A 23,349-nucleotide genomic window follows, 5' to 3' on the forward strand; every position below is an offset into this window, starting at 1 on the left:
GCTGACTTTAAATTTTTTCCACGTGTTTTTTTGTTACATAAAAAAGCCGTATATTCAGGGCCCCTGGGTGGCTCAGTTGATTAAGCATCAGATTCTTGATTTTTGTCTCAGGTCATGATCTCAGCCAGGGTCATGAGATCCAGCCCTGTGTCTGCTCCTGGCTCAGCAGGGAGTCTGCTTCCCGCCCCCTGCTGCACCCTTTCTCTGCCTCTCCCCCCATTCACACGTGTGGTCTCTCTATATATAAAAATAAATCTTTTTTTTAAAAGGCAGTATATTCAGGGGCAAGTGTTTTTATTTTCTTCTTCCACAACATTATGTTGCAGGTGGTAGAAAATCAGTAACAAGAATAAAACAGGGTAGGTGAAAAAGACATGTGAAGATTGCATGCAGAGCACTCAGGTTGGGCTGATGGCTGTTTTATTTTATGTACTGGTCCAGTTTTTCTGGCTTCATGTTTGTGTTGCTGGGTAACAATTGTATACTGTGTGTAATCAACATAAAATCAACTGGCCAAACATGTTGTTTTCCATTAGTGAAAAAAAAAAAAAGGTTCATGCTATCGGAAATTGAAATTTCTAACTAAGAATGCTTCTTAGACTTATTTGAAAGACCTTGATCATTAAAGATCTGGGAAGATTAAGAGATTTAAGACAATTTATCATTTCTTCATTACAAAAGCAAACATAAAAATACTGCAAGAATAAAAGAATGGCTAACTAGCTGGTAAAGCTATTTCTCACTAATTCTGTATCAATAGGTTATAAAATGCAAATGTCAACCAGATATAAATTAGTTTGTGATGCCTCTGGTGGCCTATGTCCCCAAATTTTATAGAGGAGAGAAAACTATGAGCACAAATACTTCCTCTCACCAAATTTCATCATGACATTATATGATAATCTGTATTCCTTGGTAGATGATAGACTACCCAACGTAAAATACACATGGACATGCTAATGACACGACAACTTGACAGATGGTTACTAATAACAAGGCCAGCTGGTAATAGGGAATAGAGTCTTAAAGCTGAAAAAAGGAAAAAAAAATAAAAAATAAAAAAAAAATAAAGCTGAAAAAAGGGAAACAGTTTGGAGTCACGGTTCTTAAACAAGACTAGAAATAATCAAAATCCTGAGGCCATTTTTAAAAAAATGTTTGTTTTGCCTTTCCAACCAACTTTCTCCCTTTTCCTACTTCCAACAAAACTGAAATACCCTGGAAGAGTGGGCATTTACAAACTTCCATGTACACAAGAATCACCTGAAGCACTTTTTAAAACAGATTGCTTGACACCACCCCAAGAGTTTCTTATTCGATAGGTTTGGGGTAGGGTCTAAGAATTTGCATGTATTAAAAATTCACAGGTGATACTGATTCTACTGGTCCAGGACCACACTTTGAGAATCATTAGCTTAAATAAACTAATACTACAAAGGAATAGTGAATTTATTCAAATTAAAGAGTCTCCACATAGGGCAGAAAACTGTAAACTAACTGATGTGAGATAATCCACTAGAAACTTTTGAAAATACAGAAAAGTGACTGTGGGGTATATTACCACACAAAACAAGAGTTTCTGGAAAAGAAAATTTAGTAAATAGGTACTTGATTTCTGCTAGAGGCAAATGAAATCCTAAGATTTGGGATTTAGCTGTAAATAAGCAAAATAGTTTTGACCTGAAGAAGACATCTAGAAATAAAGAATAATATTCCCTTGGGCAGAAGTGAAAGTTAGCCAACATATCTGGATATGAACCGAAAAGGAAACCGAAAACTTGCTTGTTGTGTACCCTACTTCCTTTATGAAACTGTGAAGGTAACCACTGGGGAGACTTTTGTTTTGGATAACTGGGAAGACACCTGAAAAGATGAAACCTCATATCACTGCTCAAATCCAGGTTACTAATTAGAATTTAGTATTTGCAAAGTTGGCAGGGAATAAAGAAGAGGGGCAGCCTGGGTGGTCAGTGGTTTAGCGCCGCCTTCAGCCCAGGGCATGATCTTGGAGACCAGGGATCCAGTCCCACATCGGGCTCCCTGCATGGAGCCTGCTTCTCCTCTGCCTGTGTCTCTGCCTCTCTCTCTCTGTGTCTCTCGAGAATAAATAAATAAAATCTTAAAAAAAAAAAAAAGAAGAAGAAGAAAGAAGAAAAGGGAGAGGAGGAAGGGGAAGAATGCAAGGAAGAAATGAAATGTGTGAATTCATTTTGAAAAATGAGCAAAGGACCTGAACAGACATTTTTCCAAAGAAAATATTCAAATGGCCATGAGAAGGTGTTCAACATCACTAATTATCAGGGAAATGCAAATCACAACCACAATAAGATACTACTTTATACCCATCAGAATGGCTAGCCTCAAAAGACAAGAAATAACAAGTATTCATGATGATCTGGAAGAAAAGGGAACCCTTGTACATTGTTAGTGGGAATATAAACTGTTAAAGCTACTGTGAAAAACAGTATGGAGGTTCCTCAACAAATTAAAAATACCATATGATCCAGCAGTCCCACTTCTGGCTATATAACTGGAAGAAATGAAATCACTATACTAAAGAGATATCTGCACCCTCATATTCATAGCAGCATTATACAATAGCCAAGGCATGGAAACAACGTAAGCGTTTATCAACAGATAAAAGAAAATGTGATATTGATACTATTACACCATCAGAATACTATATGGCCATAAAAAATAAGAAAATCATGCTATTTGTGACAACATAAATAGAAACTGAGGGCATTTTGCTAAACTAAATGTCAGAGAAAGACAAATACTATATGATTTCATTTATATGTGGAATCTAAAATAACCAAATTCATAGAAACAGAGATCATATTTTCAGTTACCAGAAACAGAGGGTGGACAAATGGGTGAAAGTGGTCAAAAAGCAAAAACTTGGAGTTATAAGATAAATAAGATGTAACATACAACATGAAGACTACAGTTAACAATACTATATATCTGAAAGTTGCTAATAATAGATCTTAGAAGATCTCATCACAATGAAAAAAATGTAACTATATATGGTGATGAATGTTAAGTTACATTGGTAATCATTTTGCAACATATACTTACATCAAATCATTATGTGGTACACCTTAAACTTATACAACGTTATGTGTCAGTTATACCTCAATAAAACTGGAAAAATACTGATTTAAAAATATCATTCTGGATTTAATTTCCCTTTGAAAATTCTAGGCATTGAAAATTAGTCTACTTAAATATTTTTTCTGAGCCTTTTTTGTTTATCTGCAAAATCTGAGAATCAAATTAAAAACAAATCCCCAAACCTGGCAGCTTTGCCCATTTTATGTAAACTATTTGTGGATAACGTTATTATAAACTTGTATGAGAGCAATGATAGCTGAATATTTTTTAAACTAAAAAAAGTAAAATGAAGACCTGCTGGAAGGAAGGGAGGAGGGAGGGAGGGGGAAGGAGGGAGGGAAAGAGGGAAGGGAGAGGATGGAGGGAAAAAAGAAAGAAAAAACAAGGAAAACTACAGACAGAAGGAAGCCAGTGTGAAACTGTTACTGAACAGACGCTAGGCTAGGCTAGACAGAGTAGACTTGATGGCTCTCATTAACATTCAGTGTATGAATCTAAAGACCATGAGTCTCCATGACTCAAATTTCAGCATTTTTCTATTGGTAGGTTTTAGGAATAGCAATGAAAGATGAAAAACATCTAAAGCCCTGACTGAGCCCCTGTCAAATCTGTCTCTAGTTGGTATGATAGATTGGGGAAGTTATACATATAAATGTTACACTCCTAAGAAGTGTATGCTACACGGGTCTCTGATTTGGAATGGGTTTTGTTAAGAACAGGAGAGCCAGATGGCCCACTGTGAGCTTCCTCCCAATTTGATCCCTGCAATATGTCATTGAAGCAATCACCAAAGGTACCACACTTAGAAGGCTGTTTTGACACATTTTCAAGCACTGGCTATGTCAAAAGTGTGTTCAAAAATAGGTGCCCCAGTGCATGGTGGTGTCAGCAACAGTAGCAAAAGACAGCCATACTGTTTTTGGAAGTCACCCAAACATCTAAGAAAAAGCATCTGTTCCTTTAGTTCATGGAGACAGTCAAGGTCCTGGGCTTCTCTCACATGTATCTCTTTCCACACAAATTCAAGTGATGGTGATACCTGGAGAAATGGCAGTATGTAAGATTTTGTATATGACATGCAGAGGTACATGACAGCCTGGAATGTGCAATCCCCATAAATAAAAAATGGTACATGAGGACAAAGATGGAAGCCATCTGGTAGTAGTGAATACTGGCATTGTGGCATTTTGTGCATCCCATCTGTTCAGATAGTGGAGGTCGGAGATCATCTCATTTTAAGCCAGAAAAGCTAAAACAAATAAAAGATTATCAGATATTGAGCTAGGAACTAGCCCATTTATCTGCTTTCCAGCTGCGGAATGAGTAGGGAATTGATTCAGCCAAGTAGACGGAAAGGCACCCAAGGCAATTCATTGGCACTTTCTGCAGACACATCCTCCAATTGGCAAATTCTCAAGCTCAATAGATTTGTTATTATTTGAGGATGAGTAAAACAAAAACATACCAAATGTTACAGACAGGGAAAAGAAAACCAAAAGAGGAAATGTGCATCAAAAACTTTAGAAAAAAAAAAGAAGAAAAACTTCAGAAAAATATTTGACATCTTCAATTCAATTATCAAATACATGGCCTCCTTGAAACAGGACCAGAAAGCCATGAGGAAAAGATGAAAATAATACGGCATTAGATCAGTAGGAGACAGGTGAGATACAGGGTTATAAATAGTGGAAATACTTTTTTTGATTGAATTGTATTGTTAGTTATTACCTCTTTCTAATATGTGTAAAATACATTAAAATATATGTAAAATAATATTTCTGAAATCAGGTCATGAAACAGTTGAACGAGCTCTGAGGTTTTCCTACACATGTTCTGTGCGTATATTTCTAATTAATTATCATTTGTTTCAGGGAAATGCCCATGTTTATAAATTTCTCTCAAATAAAAAGTGTTGTACAGGGAAAACCAAGAGACAATGAGATCCTATCCCAGGTCTTCATTCTGCTAATTTTCTAAGGCAGTATAAAATCACTCTGCAGCTCTTTGAGAAATGGTACTGATCAGGGCCTAGGAAAGGCTCACCAACCATACATTCTTCATGAGGGCCTGCATTTATTTCACTGCTGTTGTCTGTGGGAGGTATAAATCAGCAAAATTGATGGAACTTGTTAGTGGATATGTGATTTCACCACTACTGATCACATAACAGGATTTTTTTTCTATTTTCTTTGACTTAGGGACTTGAAAGCTTTTTATGTGGAGATAGGTAAAGTAAAGGGGGGGAGTAAATATTTACCAGCTTAAGAAATGGCCATAAGAATCTTTGTCCAAGATCTTCTAGGTCCAAACTAAAAACTCATAAGCTCGGTAAAGTCTGCCCCAAAATCTTATTGCAAAGAAACTATAAATGCTATAGTGAGATTTTAAACTTCAATAGAGTAAACAAAGAGTAAAAACTGATACTACAAAATTCTTGAAAATCCAGTGGTTCTCTAGAGGGCAAATTTTGTCGGTTCTCCCATAAATAGTAAAACTAACAGAGAAGAAAAGTTAATGAGGCTTAATTGTGGCAATCCAAGACCTCAGATCCAAGTAATACATGAGATTGTTTAGGAAAAAAGACAATTATCAAAAAATAAATAGAAGAAAAATACCTGTGATGTAATTCCTGCATATAAATAAATGCAGATTGAAAGAAATCACTGAATTCCAGTCAAATGTAATTTTAGAAGACCAAATTTAGAAGTATACTGGCAATTTATTTTATATCTCTGCAAAAAGAAAATGCTGTGTATATTCAAACCAAAAATACACACACATGTACACAAACAAAAGAGTCAAATTTCTATCGAAATGATCCTTTGCCAAGAAGTCAATAGAACAACATCTGTAGAATTTTTAAGTGGTAAGACAGTGATTAAAAATTGTACACCCAACCAAATTAGCTTGGCATTATCTTCATGCTTAAAAACATTTTCAATAATATAAGAACTCAGAAAATATACCATATAAACTTCATGGGGGAAAAAAGTTACTTCAGTTGACCAAAAAATGAATCAAGCACAAATACTCTAAAATTAAAAGTTATGACCTGGAGCACCTGGGTGACTCAATCAGCTGAACATCAAACTCTTGATTTTGGCTTAGGCTGTGATCTTAGGGTTGTGAGTTCCAGCCCTGCACTGGGTTCCATCCTGGGTATGGAGCCTATTTTTTTTTAAAAGGCACAACCTAAAACTAAACTAGAAATGTCTATCTAAGCAATATTATAAACCATAAAGCATAATGTTGGGAGAATAGTATGATTTATTATAAAAGCAAAAAATCTAGGAGTCAGGAGAACTGACACTGAACCTGAATTCCACTAGTATCCATAGGCAGATTTTCCATAGGCTATAATCTTTATTTTCTTTTACTTCACTAAAGTTTTTAGACATAAAATAACCGAATGAATATTAAGGGACTTTATAAAGTATTATTTAAAATGAATTTTTATTACTCATTTATAGGTTCACAAACTTTCAGCAGAATAAAGGCTGCTTTGTATTGATCACTGACAGCCATAGTGAGTTTCTCCCCACCTCACAGCTGAAAAATAACTGTATTTGAAATAACATGTTAATTCTTTGGTGAAAAAGATATTACCTCTGAAAACGAAAAATATAAAGAAAGAAAATTTGAATACTTTGGATATGTTAAAGGAGAGAGGATGAAGATGGTGGAGGAGTAGGGGACCCTAGTTTCATCTGGTTCCTGGAATTCATCTAGACAGCCATCAGATCATTCTGACACCTGTGAACTCAACCAGAGATCTAAAGGGAAAAAAATGCTGCAATTCTACAAACATAAAAGCGACTACTTTTTGCAAGGTAGGAGGTGCTGAGAAGTGAATCCGAGGTGATATATTGGATGGAAGACAAACCCCGGGGGGAGGGAGCCTCCTTGAGCTGGCTACTGGAAAGTGATGTAGCAGCAGAGCGCACAATTGGAACTTTTAGAGGTCTGCTTCGGTTGGAACATCCCTGCCTGAAAGGCACTCAGGTGGCAAGGCAGGGCAGAATTGGGACAGTGTGGTCTCAGGATCCCCAGGGGGCACAGAAAGAACAGGGTGCCTAAATGAGGTAGAGTTCCCAAGCATCAGAACAGGGAAGCTGGCTACAATTGGAGAGCCCAGAAGTAGGCTTTCTGCTCAGTACTGCCATAAAACACAAACCATGGCACAGTCAGCGTGGCTGCTCTCTGAAAAGGGGCCCAGCAAGAGACAGAACCACAGGGAGATGCCCCCTCCACCTGGAGGAGCATCACAGGTGCAAGCTGCAGGAGTCTATAGAGCTTGGAGACCTGAGGTAGGTAGGGTCATGTGCCTGAGATAAAAATGCTTTGCTCTATTCACCTGTTTGATTATATTCTCTCTCTCTCTCTCTTTCTTGATTTCTGGTCTCTTCTGATATGTTTAGTGTAGAGTTTTCTGGGGTCATTGTTACTATCTTTGTATTTTGCTCTCTCATCTATTCTTCTCTAGGCAGAATGACAAAACAGAAGAACTCACCTCAAAAGAAAGAAGAAGAGGCAGTACTGACTGCTGGGGACCTAATCAGTACAGACATAAGATAGATGTCAGAACTAGAGTTCAGAATAACAATTATAAAGATACTAACAGGCCTTGAAAGAGCACAGAGAACATTAGGGAATCCCTTTCTGGAGATATAAAAGAACTAAAATCTAATCAAGTCAAAATTGAAGAGTCTATTAAGGAGATTCAATAAAAAAAAATGGAGACTCTAACAGGATAAATGAGGCAGAAGAGAGAATCAGTGATACAGAAGACAAAATGAGGGAAAATAAAATGAGAAAAAGATAAACAACTACTGGATCATGAGGGATGAATTCAAGACATAAGTGATACCATGAAGTGAGATAATATTAGAAGAATTGGGTTCCAGAGGAAGAGGAAGTGGGGGAGAAAGTATATACAAGCAATTATAGCTAAGAACCTCTCTAATCTGGGGAAGGAAACATGTGAGTCATAGAGAACTTCCCCTAAAATCAATGAAAACAGGTCAACACCTCAACATATAATAGTGAAGCTTGCAAATTTTAAAGACAAAGAGGAAATCCTGAAAGCAGCCAGGGACAAAAGGTCCTTAACCTACAAGGGTAGAAACATAAGGCTAGCAGAGACCTATCCACAGAGACCTGGGAGGCAGAAAGGACTGGCATAATATGTTCATGGTGATAAATGAGAAAAATAAGCAGCCAAGAACCAGTAAGTCTGTCATTCAGAATAGAAGAAGAGATAAAGAGCTTCCAAGACAAACAAAAACTAAAGGAATTTGTGAACACTATACCAACCCTGCAAGAAATATTAAAGGGGATCCTTTAAGTGAAGAGAGAGCCCAAAAGTAACAAAGACCAGAAAGGAATAGACACAATATACATGAACAGTGGCTTTACATGAAATGCAGTGGCACTAAATTCTTACCTTTCATACTTACCCTAATGTAAATGAGCTACATGCCCCAATCAAAAGACACAGGTATCAGATTAAATAAAAGAGCAAGACACATCGATATGCTGTCTACAAGAGACTCATTTTAGACCCAAAGTCACTTCCAGATTAAAAAAGAGGGATGAAGAACCATTTATCATGCTAATGGACATCAAAAGAAAGCTGGGGTAGCAATCCTTATATCAGACAAATTAGATTTGAAAGCAAAGACTGTAATAAGAGATGAGGAAGGACACTATATCATAACTAAAGGGCCCATCCAATGGGAATATCTAACAATTGTAAATATATATGCCTCTAACATGGGAGCAGCCAATTATATAAGCCAATTAATAACATAAGTAAAGAAACACATTGATAATAATACAGTAATAGTAGGGGAATTTTGCACCCCACTCACAGCAATGGAGAGATAATCTAAGCAGATCAACAAGGAAATAAGGGCTTTAAATGACACACTGGATCAGATGGACTTCACAGATATATTCATAACATTCTATTCTAAAGCAACAGAATACACATCTTCTCCACTGCATATGGAACACTTTCCAGAATAGATCACATACTGGATCAGAAATCAGGACTCAACTAGTACCAAAAGATTGGAATTATTCTCTGCATATTTTCAGACTACAATGCATTGAAGCTTGAACTCAATCACAAGGGGAAATTTTAAAAGAACTCAAATACATGGAGGTTAAAGAGCATCCTACTAAAGAATGAATGGGTTAACCAGTAAATTAAAGAATTAAAAAATTCATGGAAACAGGGGCGCCTGGGTGGCTCATGGTTGAACATCTGCCTTAAGCTCAGGGCATGATTTTGGCATCCTGGGATTGAATCCTGCTCAGGCTCCTCATGGGGAGCCTGCTTCTCCCTCTGCCTATGGCTCTGCCTCTCTTTCTGAGTCTCTCATGAATAAATAAATAAAATCTTAAAAAACTTCATGGAAACAAATGATATGAAAATACAACTGTTCAAAACGTTTGGGATGCAGCAAAGGCAGCCCTAAGAGGGAAATATATAGCAATACAAGCTTTTCTCAAGAAATAATAATGGTCTCAAATATACAACCAATAAACCTTACATGTAAGGAGCTGGAGAAAGAACAGCAAGTAAAGCCTTAGGCTTTATTTCTCTCAATAGGAGAAAATAAATGATAAATATTAGAGCAGAAACCAATGAAACAGAAACCAAAAGAACAGTAGAACAGATCAATGAAACTAAGAGCTAGTTCTTTGAAAGAATTAATAAGATCAATAAACCCCAAGCCAGAATTATCAAAAAGAAAAGAGAAAGTACCCAAATAAATAAACAACTCATCTTTGACAACACAGGAATATCCAAAAAAAAAAAAAAAAAAAAAAGACAGTCTCTCCAACAAATGGTGTTGTGAAAATTGAACAGCCACATGCAGAAGATTGAAACTGGGCCTTTTTCAGGGTATCTAGGTCCTCAGTGGTTAAGGATCTACCCTCTGCTCAAGGCATGATCCTGGAGTTCAAGATCTAGTCCCACATCGGGCTCTCTACAGAGAGCCTGCTTCTCCCTCTGCCTATGTCTCTGCCTCTCTCTGTGTGTTTCTCATGAATAAATAAATAAAATATTTTTTAAAAAATAAAATGAAATAAAGCCCTGGCCAGACTAAAAAGTAGAGGAAGGACCCAAATAAATAAAATCATGAATGAAAGGAGAGACATCACAAACAATACTGAAGAAATACAAAAAACAATTATAAAAACATATTATGAGAAACTATATGCCAACAAAATAGGCAATATGGAAGATAAGAATGCATTCCTAAAAATGTATGAATTATTGAAACTGAAACAGGAAGAAATAGAAAACCTGAACAGACCCATAACCAGCAAGGAAATTGAAGCAGTCATCAAAAATCTCCCAACAAACAAGAGTCCAGGGCCAGATAGCTTCCCAGGAGAATTCCACCAAACATTTAAGAAAGAAATAATACCTATTCTTTGCAGCTGTTTCAAAAGACAGAAATGGAAAGAAAACTTCCAAACACGATCTATGAGGCCAGCATGACCATGATCTCAAAACCAGACAAAGACCCCCACATAGGAGAATTACAGAACAATATCCCTGATGAACATGGATGTAAAAATTCTCACCAAAATACTGGCCAATAGAATCCAACAGTACATTAAAAGGATTATTCACCATGACGAAATGGGATTTATTCCTGGGCTGAAAGAGTGGTTCAACATTCGTAAAGTAATCAATGTGATACACTACATTAATAAAAGAAAGGACAAGAACCATATGACCCTCTCAATGGATGCAGAAAAAGCATTTGACAAAGTAAAGCATCTTTTCTTGATTAAAACTCTCCACAGTGTAGGGATAGAGGGAACACACCTCGATATCATAAAAGCCACATATGAAAAGCCCATGGCAAATATCATTCTCAATGGGGAAAAACTGCAAGCTTTTGTCCTAAGGTAAGGAACAAAATAAGTATGTCCACTCTTACTACTGCTGTTCAGCACAGTACTAGAAGTCCTAATCTCAACAATCAGACAACAAAAAAGAAGTTTAAAAAGGCATATGAATAGGCAAAGAAGTCAAACACTTACTCTTCACAGATGACATGATACTTATATGGAAAACCTAAAAGAACCGACCTCAAAATTGCTACTCATACATGAATTCAGCAAAGTGCCAGGATACAAAATCAATGTAGAGGAATCGGTCGCACTTCTATACATTAACAATGAGACAGAAGAAAGAGAAATTAAGTAGTCAATCCCATTTACAACAGCACCAAAAACCGTAAGACCCTAGGTATAAATCTAACCAAAGAGGCAAAGGATCTGTACTCAGAAAACTATAGAATATTCATGAAAGAAATTGAGGAAAAGACAAAGAAATGGAAAAATGTTCCCAGCTCATGGATTGAAAAACAAAAATTGTTAAAATGTCTGTGCTACCTTCAGCAATCCATACATTCAATTCAATCCCTACCAAATAGCATCAACTTTTTTCACAGAGCTGGAACAAATATTATAAAATTTGTACAGAACCCAAATAGACTCTGAATAGCCAAAGGAATGTTATAAAAAGAAAACTAAAGCCTCAGACATTACAATTCTGGACTTCAAGCTCTATTACAAAACTATAATCATCAAGACAGTTTGGTACTGGCACAAAAACAGACACATAGGTCAATGGAACAGAATAGATAATCCAGAAATGGACCCTCAACTCTCTGGTCAATTCATCTTTGACAAAGCAGGAAAGAATATCCAATGGAAAAGACAGTGTCTTTTATAATGCTGTTGGGAAAATTGGACAGCCACATACAAAAGAATGAAACTGGACCATTTCCTCACACCAAACACAAAAATAGGCTCAAAAAGGATGAAAGACCTAAGTGTGAGACAGGAATCCAAACAAGATCCTAAAAGAAAATATAGGCAGCAGTCTCTTTGACCTCAGCTGCAGCAACTTCTTGCTAGTCAAGTCTCCAAAGGCAAGGGTAACAAAGGCGAAAGTGAAGTATTGGGACTTCATCAAGATAAAAGCTTTTTCACAGCAAAGGAAACAGTCAACAAAATCAAAAGACAACCTACAGAATGGGAGAAGATATTGGCAAATGTCTTATCAGATAAAGTGCTAGTATCCAAGATCTATAAAGAACTTATCAAACACCCAAAGAAGTGGGCAGAAGATAAATAAATCAATCAAGAAATGAGCAGAAGATATGAAGAGACATTCCTCCAAAGAAGACATACAAATGGCCAACAGACACAAGAAAAAATGTTCAATATCACTGGGCATCAGGGAAATACACATCAAAACTACAATGAGATACTACCTCATACCAGTCAAAATAGCTAAAATTAACAAGTCAGGAAATGACTGATGTTGGTGAGGACATGGAGAAAGAGGAACCCCCTTGCACTGTTGGTGAGAATGCAACCTGGTGCAGCCACTCTGAAAAACAATATGGAGGTTCCTCAGAAATTTGAAAATAGAGCTACCCTACAACCCTGCAATTGCATTACTGGGTATTTATCTAAAGGATACAAACATAGTGATTCAAAGGGGCACCTGCACCCCAATATTTATAGCAACAATGTCCACAATAGCCAGACGATGGAAAGAGCCCAAATGTCTATCAACAGATGAATGGATATGAGATATAGATAGATGATAGATAGATAGATGATAGATAGATAGATAGATAGATAGATAGATAGATGATAGATAGAATATCACTCACCCATTAAAAAGATTGAAATATTGCCATTTGCAAAAATGTCGACAGAACTAGAGGGTATTATGCTGAGCAAAATAAGCCAAACAGATAAGGACAATTATATGATCTCACTCACATACGGTATTTAAGAAATAAAACAGGATCAACTCCTGGTTCTGGACCAGGAGTTGGTTCTTTGAAAGAATTAATAAGATAGATAAACCATTAGCCAGCCTTATTAAAAAGAAGAGAGAGAAGACTCAAATTAATAAAATCATGAATAAGAAAGGAGAGATCACTACCAACACCAAGGAAATACAAACGATTTTAAAAACATATTATGAACAGCTATATGCCAATAAATTAGGCAATCTAGAAGAAATGGACGCATTCCTGGAAAGCCACAAACTATCAAAACTGGAACAGGAAGAAATAGAAAACCTGAACAGGCCAATAACCAGGGAGGAAATTGAAGCAGTCATCAAAAACCTCCCAAGACACAAGAGTCCAGGGCCAGATGGCTTCCCAGGGGAATTCTATCAAACGTTTAAAGAAGAAATCATACCTATTCTCCTAAAGCTGTTTGGAAAGATAGAAAGAGATGGAGTACTTCCAAATTCATTCTATGAGGCCAGCATCACCTTAATTCCAAAACCAGACAAAGACCCCACCAAAAAGGAGAATTACAGACCAATATCCCTGATGAACATGGATGCAAAAATTCTCAACAAGATACTGGCCAATAGGATCCAACAATACATTAAGAAAATTATTCACCATGACCAAGTAGGATTTATCCCCGGGACACAAGGCTGGTTCAACACCCGTAAAACAATCAATGTGATTCATCATATCAGCAAGAGAAAAACCAAGAACCATATGATCCTCTCATTAGATGCAGAGAAAGCATTTGACAAAATACAGCATCCATTCGTGATCAAAACTCTTCAGAGTATAGGGATAGAGGGAACATCCCTCAACATCTTAAAAGCCATCTACGAAAAGCCCACAGCAAATATCATTCTCAATGGGGAAGCACTGGGAGCCTTTCCCCTAATATCAGGAACAAGACAGGGATGTCCACTCTCACCACTGCTATTCAACATAGTACTGGAAGTCCTAGCCTCAGCAATCAGACAACAAAAAGACATTAAAGGCATTAAATTGGCAAAGAAGAAGTCAAATTCTCCCTCTTCACCGATGACATGATACTGTACATAGAAAACCCAAAAGTCTCCACCCCAAGATTGCTAGAACTCATACAGCAATTTGGTAGAGTGGCAGGATACAAAATCAATGCCCAGAAATCAGTGGCATTTCTATACACTAACAATGAGACTAAAGAAAGAGAAATTAAGGAGTCAATCCCATTTACAATTGCACCCAAAAGCATAAGATACCTAGGAATAAACCTCACCAAAGATGTAAAGGATCTATACCCTAAAAATTATAGAACACTTCTGACAGAAATTGAGGAAGACACAAAGAGATGGAAAAATATTCCATGCTCATGGATTGGAAGAATTAATATTGTGAAAATGTCAATGTTACCCAGGGCAATATATACGTTTAGTGCAATCCCTATCAAAATACCATGGACTCTCTTCAGAGAGTTAGAACAAATTATTTTAAGATTTGTGTGGAATCAGAAAAGACCCCGAATAGCCAGGGGAATTTTAAAAAAGAAAACCATAGCTGGGGGCATCACAATGCCAGATTTCAGGTTGTACTACAAAGCTGTGGTCATCAAGACAGTGTGGTACTGGCACAAAAACAGACACATAGATCAATGGAACAGAATAGAGAACCCAGGAGTGGACCCTGAACTTTATGGTCAACTAATATTCGATAAAGGAGGAAAGACTATCCACTGGAAGAAAGACAGTCTCTTCAATAAATGGTGCTGGGAAAATTGGACATCCACATGCAGAAGAATGAAACTAGACCACTCTCTTTCACCATACACAAAGAGAAACTCAAAATGGATGAAAGATCTAAATGTGAGACAAGAGTCCATCAAAATCCCAGAGAAGAATACAGGCAACACCCTTTTTGAACTCAACCACAGTAACTTCTTGCAAGATACATCCACGAAGGCAAAAGAAACAAAAGCAAAAAGGAACTATTGGGACTTCATCAAGATAAGAAGCTTTTGCACAGCAAAGGATACAGTCAACAAAACTCAAAGACAACCTACAGAATGGGAGAAGATATTTGCAAATGACATACCAGATAAAGGGCTAGTTTCCAAGATCTATAAAGAACTTATTAAACTCAACACCAAAGAAACAAACAATCCAATCATGAAATGGGCAAAAGACATGAACAGAAATCTCACAGGGGAAGACATAGACACGGCCAACATGCACATGAGAAAATGCTCCACATCACCTGCCATCAGGGAAATACAAATCAAAACCACAATGAGATACCACCTCACACCGGTGAGAATGGGGAAAATTAACAAGGCAGGAAACAACAAATGTTGGAGAGGATGCGGAGAAAAGGGAACCCTCTTACACTGTTGGTGGGAATGTGAACTGGTGCAGCCACTCTGGAAAACTGTGTGGAGGTTCCTCAAAGAGTTAAAAATATACCTGCCCTACGACCCAGCAATTGCACTGTTGGGGATTTACCCCAAAGATACAGATGCAATGAAATGCCGGGACACCTGCACCCCGATGTTTCTAGCAGCAATGGCCACAATAGCCAAACTGTGGAAGGAGCCTCAGTGTCCATCGAAAGATGAATGGATAAAGAAGATGTGGTCTATGTATACAATGGAATATTCCTCAGCCATTAGAAACGACAAATACCCACCATTTGCTTCAATGTGGATGGAACTGGAGGGTATTATGCTGAGTGAAGTAAGTCAGTCGGAGAAGGACAAACATTATATGGTCTCATTCATTTGGGGAATATAAATAATAGTGAAAGGGAATATAAGGGAAGGGAGAAGAAATGTGTGGGAAATATCAGAAAGGGAGACAGAACGTAAAGACTCCTAACTCTGGGAAACGAACTAGGGGTGGTAGAAGGGGAGGAGTGCGGGGGGTGGAAGTGAATGGGTGACGGGCACTGGGGGTTATTCTGTATGTTGGTAAATTGAACACCAATAAAAAATAAATTTAAAAAAATAAAAAAAAAAACAGAATCATAGGGGAAGGGAGGGAAAAATAAAACAAGACAAAGTCAGAGAGGGAGACAAATGTAAGGGACTCTAAATCATAGGAAACAAACTGAGGGTTGCTGGAGGGGAGGGAAGTGGGAGGATTGGGTAACTGGATGATGGGCAAAGGACAGTACATGATGTAATGAGCACTGAGTGTTACATACATCTGATGAATCACTGAACTCTTCCTCTGAAACTAATAATACACTGTATGTTAACTAATTGAATTTAAATAAAGTAAAATTTTAAAAACCTTATCAAATATTTTAAATCAAATTTGATATTTACCCTAAATCCACTTCTGCAATCTTTTCATTTTCATAAATTACAATTCCTTTTTTTTCTGGTTGTTCATATCAAATCTTGAGGCATTACTGACTTTTCACTTAATCTCATGCTCCAAATCCAATCCTCCAATACCACTCTGGTTCCATCACCAACATATTTAATTGCCTACTTCTTACCATTTCCAAGCTACAACCCCAGTCAAGAACCATAAAGTTGGTGTCCTTATCTTCATTTGTACCCTAAGTCTGATCTCATAGAGCAGACAAAGTGACCCTTTTAAAAGTTAACTCATGTCTCTTGTCTGTTAAAACCTTCTAATGCTTCTCACCTCCCTCAGAGTAAAAGCCTCACCACAGGGCCTTTGTACTTGCTGTTTACTCTGTTCAGAATGCTTTTGTTCCAGTCTTATACTCCCTCAACTTCTTGAATTCTCTGCACAATTATCAGGTGTTTAGTAAAGTTTCCCCTAGAATCCTATGTAAAATGCTATACTTTCCCCCATGCAATCTTCTTCTTCTCTATTTTTTCCCCCAAAGTACTTAGTACTTCCTTTAAAATATGTATATTACTCTTTTTTGTCTGTCTCTTCCCACAAGAATGAAAGCTCCCTGATGGTATGCATTTCTCTGGTTTGTTAACTGCTGTAAGTCTAGCACTGAGGAGAGGGCCAATAATAGATGTTCCATAAATATGTGTTGAAAATAGTTTCAGGATAGATTTCATTTAAATATTCTGGATTTTTCAATTCTTGCACAATGGGCATGAATTAAATAATTTAAAATGTTAAAATCAGCATAAGAAAACACATGTATGTACATATAATTATTTTCTTCAGCAGCATTAGAAATAAAACTGAAAAATCTAGGAAAACATTAGCAAGTCTGGAGAATTTAATGTTTCAAGATTTAGCACCTCAAACTATTCACTTGCTATCTTGGAATAGATGATTTTCCTTCTTATCTATGAAGCTGTTCTTTTCAGATGCATATTTTATATATAAGAAGTTTAAAATAAAACTAATGTGAAACTTGAAACCAAAGTAGAAAAATTAAGGTCATTTTAGTGGGAAAGAAAAGGCAAGAATTCTATAACAAACAAGCCAATGACCCACCTGTAAGCCTCCATTTTTTTTATTGATTGAAGAAGCTATAAATAATGTCAATTTTGTAGTAGCAATAACCTACTGAGTGAAAGAGCTTTAGGATGGAAACAGCATAAAATCAAATTAGTTTCCTTGGTATTTGATCTAAACTGAGATAATGTTGTTGACAGTGGAAGGTTTTTAATTTGTCTTTTTGCCCACCCACTTGTCTTTCTTTAGCAAAGATAACCCAGGGGCTGAGGTTGTCCTTAAATGTTAATTCGTTGTTTTTTCCTGGCTATCAGTCACATGTGCATGTGGTGAAACAAGCAAAAGAACATTGGGGTTTTCATATAAATCAAAACAGGAAAATTGATTTTTTTTTTCAATTATGGAACTCACTGAGGCACTGATTGCCTAGTGTGGGCTTAGGGAAATGTGTTCTTTATTTGATTCTCAGTATACTAGAGGCAGCATAGTTTCAGTGGGAACTTTCTGCCTCTCCTCTCGTTCTAGCCTCCAGACCCTATTTTTTACTACTTGCTACTCTCTGGCCAATTGCTAACCCCAGACACACCCCTGGCCAGGAAGCCCACTTCTTTCATCTCACCATGATGCCCCTCTGCCCACTTAAAGGATCTATTCCTCTGACTAAACTTGCAAGTGGATAGTTACTCATGTTGGGGTTTCATGTGGTCTGATAAATATCAATTCTCTGCTCTAATTTATAAACTAATTGCAAACTAGACCAAAAATATTTCAGTATACTCCTTGAATGTGAACTGTGATTAATGGCTTGCTTCCAATGATTACAGAAGGGAAGTGGGGGTAGGGAGCATGAAGAGTAACTTTATAGTGGCTAAACCTGGAAAAGACTACCCTGGGTAGGTGACCAGGCTCTTTATCATCAGTGACAAGTCATATTGATAGCATCCCTGATACTATGGGATGAGAAAGGTATTTCACCTTTATGGCATTCTTCCTCAAGTTCATAATTCCTATCTAACTATGACAGAAACATTAGACATACGTACTCAAATTGACCATTCTACAAAATACCTGACGATCTCAAAACTGTAAATGTCATAAATGTTTGAGAAACGGTTCTAGACCAATTGATGGTTAAATCAATCATGGAATAATAAATGAGCACTAGAGAAAAAACTAGTGAAATCTGAGTAAATTCTGGAATATAGTTACCATGTATGTACCAAAGATTTTTCTTAGTTGTGACGATATTACCAATTTAATGGAAGATGTTACAATAGGGAAAACTGTGTCAGTTATTATATATGTGAACTATACTACCTGCCCAACTCTTTCATAAATCTAAAACTATTTGAAAATAGAGTTTATCAAAAATAATAGATAATCAGAGGGCCTGGGTGGCTCAGTTCAGTAAGCATCTGCATTCGGCTCAGGTCATGATCCGGGAGTCCCAGGATTGAGCCCCCCATTGCGCTCCCTGCTCAGTGGGGAATCTGCTTCTCTCTCTGCCCCTCACCCTGCTCATGCTCTCTCTCTCTCACTCTCTCAAATACATAAGTAAAATCTTTTTAAAAATAATAGTTAATCAGATGAAAATCAAAATATTCCTTTTATTACTGATAGAGTCTAGGTTGGATAAGATAGCTTAGGTGGGCGGTGACATAGAGTTTTTAATTACAAAACCAGAAATAGATTTGCCAGAGATAGAGTTACATGGGACCACTGTAGACTTCCCCAGTTGGGGCTTGATCCTTTAGATAACCTTGGTGGTGCGGCAAAACAGAATGGGTATATTCTGCAGATGAGCGGCTTTTAAGAGGAGTCAAAGTGCTGGGCTATGTATGCCTAGGTTCTCTCCCAAACTCATCAAGGGTAAGTCATTGTTTCAGCCCTTGAGAAGAATGAGAAGGTAAAGATAAATCCAGAGTGTAAATCTAATGAAGCTTCCTGGAAGGGAATAGGAATGAGGGGGAATAAATGTTTCCTCCTAACATTTCCCGTTTTTGATCCCTAAGCCATTTGAGTTTAGCGATTAAGATGATGGTTATGCAAGGTATGGTTATCTCATTTTTGATGAGGAAATTGGAAGTTTCTTTGAACAATCCTGTTTTCACCTTCATGAGGCTGCTGACCACGCAAACTTCTATTGTTAGGCTACATCTGATAGGCAGTGTTGATTTTGCCCCCAAAATGCACTTATACTTCTAAAGAACACCTCAATCAAAATAACTCTGAAGCCACAAACTTGAAGATTGAAAATCTTCTCTTTATTCTATTTCCCATCCCATATTATGTCCAGGTTAACAAAAGAACCTATCAGAGGGACTCCAGTTTCAGCTCCAACATGTAAGGAGTTTGGAAGTCATCACAACTGCCCATTCAAGAAAAAAGCTGAATAAATTGAAAATCAATGACTTTTCTTGGACCAATTACAGGATTGCGGTCAAAGGGAAAATTTCAACTGTTGTATCTGGAGAGACAGCTGAATCTAAGATTCACAGATAAGATATGTTTACCTGGAGCAGAATCCCCAGTGACACACTACTAAGAACACTTAGACGGCAATTCTAACAAATTGCTAGAGACTGAAGAGTGTAGATTAGCATGACAGTGACAAACTACTGGCGGCTTTACCACTGGGAATCCCATCAGGTATGCATGGTGAAGAATAGAGAAAAAGCCCTCCTGGATCTGGCTAGAACGGAAAGAGAATAATTTTAAAACAAACCCAATCCATTCTCCCTAACAAAGGACAATTCTCCAGAGAGGAAAAACTTTCCCTTATTTCCCCAGAAGGTAGGGCATTTCTACCACTCTAGTCCCTATTAGCCTCCCTGTTTCATCAAAGAGGTAGGAATTGCTATTAAACACCTATGAAAACCCAAGGACACAAACCCACTAAAGATAGAGGTTTAACCAAAAGATTTTTAAAAATGCTTCTCCTCTTCCATTATTTTTTACCACGCCTACAAAGCTCCAACATAATAACAGTGGATTACAGATGAAAGAGCTGCAGGACACAGACTCTTTCTGAGGAGTCTGAGGGAAGCCCAGCGTCAACAGAGAAGCCAAATAGGACACTAGAGGAATTTAAAGACTCTGGTATGTACAGCTACAGCAAAAATTAAATATAGCCCAACTCCTAGACAGATTAATATAAAACTTCATACTAATAGTTTATTTACCTCAGTTTGAATCACCCAATACATCATGTCTAGCTTCCAACAAAAAAATTACAAGGCAGGCTAAAAGATAAGAAAAAAACATAGTCTAAAGAGAAAGTGAACATTAGAATTAGACTCAGCATGACACCAGTGTTTGAATTATTGGGCAGAAAATTCAAAATAGCTATGATTAATATGCAAAGGATTCCAATGAAGAGGTAGAAAGCATGCAAGAGATGGCTAATGTAAGCAGAGAGATGGAAAGTCTAAGAAAAATTCAAAAGCAAATACTAGAAATCAAATACATTGTAATAAAAATGAAAAATGTCTTTGATGGGTTCTGTAGTAGACTGGATAAGGCAAACAAAAGAATCAGTAAGCTTGAGAATAATCAATAGAAACTTCCCAAACTGAAGTATAAAGAAAACAAAAAAACTAACAGAGCAAACAAAAACTGTCAGACAATTTCAAAAGGAGTAACAGAGGTGTGATTGGATAACTGGAAAGAGAAAGAAGAAAAGTAGGAGAAAGATTTGAAGTAACAATGAAAATTTTTCTGAATTACTGACAGACACAGATCCAGAAAATTCAGAGAACACTGAGTAAGGTAAATATCAAAAAATCTAACCTGAGGCGTTTCATATTAAAACTGCTAGAAACAGGGGTGCCTGGGTAGCTCAGTTGGTTAATCAACTATCTTTAGCTCAGGTCATGATCTCAGGATCCTGGGATTGAGGCCCATGTCAGGGTCCTGCTGAGCGTCTCCCTTTCCCTCTCTTTTCCCTCCACCTCACTTCTCTCTCCTCCCCCCTGCTTCTCCTTCTCCCCTTGCTTCTCCCTCTTCCCCTGCCTCTCTCTGACCTGTGCTCTCTCTTTTCAAATAAATAAATAAAATATTTTTAAAATATTACAAAAAATAAAACTGCTGGAAACCAAAGATAAAAAATCTTGTAAGAAACCAGAACTAAAGAATGATCCATCCATACATGACCCATGAAAGATACAATTGATAAGTTGCACATTGTTAAAATAAAAAACTGTGAAAGACACTGTCAAGAGAATAAGAAGACAACTCACAGACTGGGAGAAAATATTGGCCAAAAATATATACGACAAAGAACTGTTATCCAAAATATGCAAATGAATCTCAAAACTCAACAATAATAAAACACAATCTAATTTAAAGATGGGCAAAAAATATGACCAGACACCTTGCCAAAGAAGATATATAGATGGAAAATAAGCATATAAAATGATGCTAAACATCATGTTGTTTGGGAATTACACATTAAAACAACAATGAGATACCATTACATGCCTATTAGAATGGTAAATATTTGAAACATGGACAACATCAAATGCTGGCAAGGATGTGGAGCAATAGGAACTCTCATTCACTGCTGGTGGGAATGTAAAATGGTACAGCCACTTTGTAAGACAGCATTTTTTTTTTTTTTTTTTTTTTTACAAAACTAAACATACTCTTACCATATGATCCAGCAATAATGCTCTTTGGTATTTACCCAAGTGAGTTGAAAAAACTTATGTCCACCCAAAAGCCTGCACACAGAGGTTTATAGCAGCTTTATTCATAATTGCCAAAACTTGGAAGCAACTGAGATGTCCTTCAATGTAAATGGATAAATTATCTACATCCAGACAATAGACTATTATTCAGCACGCTAAAAAAGGAGCAATCAAGCCATGAGAAGATGAGGAATTTTAAATACATTGCTATCTGAAATAAGTCAATCTGATAAAGCTACATATAGTAATTGCAACTATATGACATTCTAGAAAAGGCACAATTGTAGAGACAATGAAAAGATCAGTGGTTTCCAGGAGCTTAGGCGGAAGAAGGGATGAATGGGTAGAGCACAGAAGATTTTTAGGGCAATGAAACTACTCTGTATGGTGCTATAATGATGGACACATGTCATTTTACATTTGTTCAAAGCCACAGAAGGTACAAAATCAAGCATGTAAACCCTAAGGTAAACTATGGACTTCTGAGTATGAAGATATGTCAAAGAAGATTCATTAAGTGTAACAAATGTACCACTTTGGTTGTGAAAGTTAATAATATGGAGAAACTATGTGGGTGGAGACAGAGGGTGTAAAGGAAATCTGTATCTTTCAGTCAATTTTGGGCTGAACGCGTAACTGCTATAAAAAATAAAGTATATTTAAGAAATAAAAATCAAAAATTATATCTGTACACTAATATATATATATTAATATATACACACACAGTCTTTGGTAGAAGAAATTATTAGTTTATCCTGTCAGGTAGCCAGCCAGTCTTTCAGATATCTAGAATCTTTGAACTATAAACTTAAACTTCATTAGAAAATTTTTCTATTGAAATAATTAATATGTGTTTATGTTTGAGGAGGGATCCATCTCTGTATACTTTCTGATGGTATCATTTGTGACTTGTCTGCCTTCTGGAAAAGTTTGGAAGTTTACAATAATTACATTCTGACTTCCCTAGTCTTATTCTAGGTACCTGTTTTAATACCTAACATTGTAAAAGCCAACATTGTCACCTTGGGTACAGACACTCTATGCCATAGTGGTTGCTATCATTACTGTTTGCTTTGGAATTGCTTAAGCCTTCTGGGAAAGTCTGTCTCTCATTCCCATCATTCTTTCAGCTGGGAATCACTCCCAGCAGACTGCCAAACTGAAGCTGCTGTCGATGCTTATGAAGTGTGTGCTCTTGGGGCCTACTGAGGATTAACACCTCCCTTATGTGCTTTTCAAGACACATGGTTTCTGTACTTGGCAACATATCCAGTTTTGAGGAGCTTTTCATTCTGCTCCATCTTTTTCCATGGATGTATG

This window comes from Canis lupus, chromosome 25 (genome assembly GCF_048164855.1).
Source record: "Canis lupus baileyi chromosome 25, mCanLup2.hap1, whole genome shotgun sequence".
Classification (NCBI taxonomy): domain Eukaryota; kingdom Metazoa; phylum Chordata; class Mammalia; order Carnivora; family Canidae; genus Canis; species Canis lupus.